The 4,638-nt window shown below is 31.5% G+C and overlaps 1 pseudogene; it reads right to left on the bottom strand.

Moving 5' to 3' along the window:
• Positions 1-1,135: 1,135 nt before the first annotated feature.
• On the bottom strand, positions 1,136-4,336 carry LOC115227781 (annotated as a pseudogene).
• Between the last annotated feature and the right edge of the window lie 302 nt (positions 4,337-4,638).

The following is a 4,638-nucleotide window of genomic DNA, read 5'->3' as shown; positions in this document are numbered from 1 at the left end:
ATATTTATCATTTGTGACTACATCACAAACTTTATAGCTTTAAATATTGTTGGTTGCGATACAAAGATATCTAGACGACAAAGCTTATTTAGACTTCATAAAGCGTTGTCTCATTAGTAGTAATGAGTTATTACTTACTAAGAAGATGGCTTGCACTGTATGGTCTTGGTTAATAATAATCAATTTATAGTTATTTAAAAGTTAATAGAGTCATTTATGTACGGAAATTCTCAGACTGTTCTCGAGAATGGCAATAGAAATTCTTTGCTAAAACGAAACGGAAAGGGCTTTGAATACGATTTGTGCAAAGGGTAGTCTGCGCGACACAAAGGAACTAAATTGATTTTGGTTTTTTATGTGTTCTCGGCAGTGCTGATAATAATCCGAATTTTTTCGAAAAAGTATCATCTAATCGCTGCATTGATTGAAAACAGCGCCTTAGTTGACGATTGAAATCAGATTGGTGATGGTCGACAAGAGATTGCAGTTAAAGAGCTAAGGAATGGCTCAAAAAGAAAAAGAATGAATTAATACGTCAAATCAATTTTAAATAAATCCGAATTAATATCAATTTTGATGTTTTTAGTTATTATAACACATTCCGTAGGAACATAAACAAAGTTATAATCCCACACGTGTCACAAGCGAAACAATCTTCTGGACCATCCTTGTCCATGCCCTTCTGTTGCGGGCGAGATCCCGTAAAGATTCTAGGTCGTCCCAGTTTTTGAAACTTTTGCCATGAAGTTTGAGATCCCTTTCAAGAACTGTCGGAAGAGTGGATCTAGGTCTTCCACGATATTTGTCTCCATGTTCGGAGAAATAATCGTCCATTGCCCGATTGGCCGGAGCTCTGGGGTCCATTCGCAAATAATTCTCTAAATAAACATAATTATAAACAGATGCAAAAAAATAAACTATTAGAAAAAAATAAATTTTTCAAACGATATAACTCTAATTTACTGTATAAATATACTTTTTGTTATTTCAACAAGATTTCTTACCAATTAAAAAAGCAATCGTAGTATTTCACCGTCGTTTGGTAGCTAGTTAGTATATTTATGAAATTGCTAATTTTTATCTGGTTAATTTGTAAGGAATATCAATGTATTTTATTAAAAAAATTATGTATAATTTATCCACCAAATCCGTAAATTGTCCTACCTTGACGTTTCAAGGCATTAACAACGTCCATTGCGATAACAGTTTTTCTTTTGGCATGTTCAGTATAAGAAATACAATCACGAACAGTTTGCTCAATAAAAATCTTAAGGACAGAACGTGTCTCCTCGTAAATTTTTCCAGAAATTCTTCGAACACCCCCTCTTCGACATAGTCTTCTTATTGCTGGCTTAGTAATTCCTTGTATATTGTCAATTAATATCTTTCGAAATCGTTTTGCACCACTCTTTCCTCCTTTGCCACCTTTACCACGTCCAGACATTAGGAAAAATTCTCTAAATAAACACTATTTTCAACCTATGCAAAAAAAGTATCATTGCCAAATTTTTTCGACTAATGCAAAAAAGGACCATTCCGAAAAAAATTTTCAACTAAATTTCGGAATGCCATTTTTTTTATTATGTAAATAAAAAATAGTTAGCAGAGTATAATGTCTTCAAGAGGAAAAGGAGGAAAAGTACGGTCAAAGGCTAAAAGCAAATCCGTTCGGGCCGGGTTACAGTTTCCAGTTGGACGCATTCACCGGTGTCTCCGTCATGAAACCCGAATGCGAGTAGGAATTCCTGCCGCAGTATATATGTGCGCAGTATTGGAATATGCTGTGGCTGAAATGCTTGAACTTGCTGGAAATACAGCAGTAAAATGTGGAAAAAGAAGAATTAAAACACGTCACATTGTCGTTGCAATTGGAAATGACGACGAATTAAAAGAATTAACTCAGAAAGCTATTATTTCATCTGGTGGATTTATGATTCGCAAAACTGCAGAAACTCCTAAACCAACTTCCTAACTTTAAATTAATTATTTGAATAATGCACTGTTATTTTGTAATATTGTTTTCGAAATACAATAGATCAACCAGTTAAGTTTTTTTAACGAATTTCAAAAAAATTTCAAACACAATTAACGAATAAACATTTAGAAGTAATTATAGATAAAATATCGCAATACTGTGTTATTTTATCATTGGCGAAATATTTTTTTAGTCCAATATAATTTATTTACTTAGGCTAAATTATCCCAAAAAATAGTAAATATATACAGTGAACAAAAATAAAAACTGAAAAAGCATTTTCTCATGAATTTACTATGAAACAATATTTAAAAAATAACATCTATTGATTTATAAAATTAAATAAAGTTTTGCTTTATTTTTTAGTTTGTCTAAAAAATATTATATTTATACGGTTTTCCATTCATTCATAATTCAGAACCCAAAAAATGAACAAATTTATTTAATATCTATTATGTCCTCCATTAGCTCTAATTACATCTAGTATTCGGCCTGGCATGCTATTAATAAGACTTTTTGCGTATTCTATTTTGAGTTAATTCCAAATGGATGATATTTTTGCAAATAAATGTTCCTTTTTCAAAAATTCTCTTCCTTTGATTTTTTCTTTAATAAAGGCCCAAACATTCTCTATAGGGTTTAAATCTGGGCTTTGTGTTGGCCATAGTAGTAATTCGATATTATTTACTTGAAAAAAGCTCTTTGCTATTGCCGAAGTATGTTTCAGATCATTGTCTTGTTGGAAACTAGGATCTTTATGTTCGATTTTGTTCAGAAATGAGATCATATTATTCGTTAATATGTTAACATACAAAGCTCCACCAATCTTCTCTTTTATCAAAACCAAATTAATGAATCCAATATTGATTATGGCATGATAGTTCATGATAGTTCCTTTACCGAATTTTACTGTTTTGTAAGATTGTTTGTTAAATATTTTTCCTTGCGATTTCTCCATACTAAAGTTCTTACATCACTATTTTACATATTAAATTTACTTTCATCACTTAAAATAACTCGCTCCCGAAATATTTTGAGAGCATATTGCATGTTTGGCATAGCTTTAATCATTGAAGTTTAGGGTTTTTGGTAAGAAATGGTCTTTTCGTGGGCGGATATGCATTCAGACCAATTTTTCGTGTATTATTTTATTGTTTGAGCTGTTACTGATTTCCCTTTTTTTCTGTAAATGTTTTAGTAAATTAAAAACAGTTGAAATTGACATCCACTTTTCAAGCCTCTTTAATTTAAAATATTTTTGACGATTGAGCAACGAATGGTCAACCAGACCCAACTTTTTTGTCCGTCAAGCACTTATTTGAATAGCTTTTGATAATTTGCAATATCGTGCCAAGCATACTTTTTCGTGATATCTTGTATTTCTCTGTATGTTTTTCCAGATTTATACATGCCAATTATTCTGCCTTTTTCTTCAAATGTTCAATGATTGGCTACGTAGAGAGGTTACAAATGATTGAATTTGAACGAATTTTAAAAAATAAAACCTTTTTTTGATATATATAAGTAATTTAAATTTGTTCAGTATTTTTTTGGTTTTAAATTTTCGATATCATAAAAAAGGGCATAAATATATATTTATTAAAAAAACTAAAAAAATGTGAAATACTTTAATCTATGTTAAAAATAAATTTGAGACATATTTGCAATATTGTCCAATTGTAAATTTATAAGAAAAAGCATGTTCAGTTTTTATTTTTGTTCACTATAGCTTGTTCATGGTTATAGGTTTTTGTTGTTTCCTGCTATATATTAATTATCCAACAAATCCGTATTAAACAATTTTTAATTATATATTTTCTAAAATACACAACTAGTATCCTCTTTTTATCTAAACGAGGTGCAACATTACATTTTCTACAAACTTCAACAAAAAATTAAAAATTGTCTCAGAATTATCCAAACAATAAATCATTTTTTATTTAAAATACAAATTATGTTTTTCACCTCGAATTCTTCTCGATAAATGCATATCGTTTGGCATTATAGTTACTCTTTTTCCGTGAATTGCGCACAAATTACTATCTTCAAAAATTCCAACTAGGTAACTCTCTGCCGCTTCTTGGAGAGCGACAATCGCTGACGATTGAAAACGCAAATCAGTTTTGATAAACTGAGCGGTTTCTCTCACGAGTCTCTGGAATGGAAGTTTTCGTAGTAACAAATCAGTGCTCTTTTGATATCGCGTCTTTTCTCGCATTGCAACAACTCCAGGTCGAAATCGATGAGGTTTCTTTACCCCTCCAAATGTGAAACAGACTTGCGAGCAGATTTTGCAGACAATTGTTTCCTTGGAACTTTTGCTCCAGTAGATTTTCGAGCAGTTTGTTTAGTTCTAGCCATATTTTTTTTATTTCAGACAGAACAGTTTCAGGCTAGTTATTTTTGTTTTATATAGTTAAACAACATTATGAATGAATGAATGAAGAATTTTATTGTAAGAAAGAAGAGCGAGACAGAAACTTAGTGCGGAAAGTAATTTTGACGAGACGATTGCTTTGGGCATTCGAGCTCTTCCATGGTTCGTCCGCTTTGTCTGTCTATGACTGATGAGACTTATGAAGAAAGTAGGTTTATGTTTCTGAGCCTTCTAGGCCCGTCTGCTTCTGAGCCTTCTAGGCCCGTATGCTTTTGAGCCTTCTAGG

This window comes from Octopus sinensis, unplaced genomic scaffold (assembly GCF_006345805.1).
Source record: "Octopus sinensis unplaced genomic scaffold, ASM634580v1 Contig07129, whole genome shotgun sequence".
NCBI classification, from domain to species: domain Eukaryota; kingdom Metazoa; phylum Mollusca; class Cephalopoda; order Octopoda; family Octopodidae; genus Octopus; species Octopus sinensis.
The sequence above is the reverse complement of the archived record's forward strand: the minus strand, read 5'-3'. Positions and strand labels throughout refer to the sequence as shown.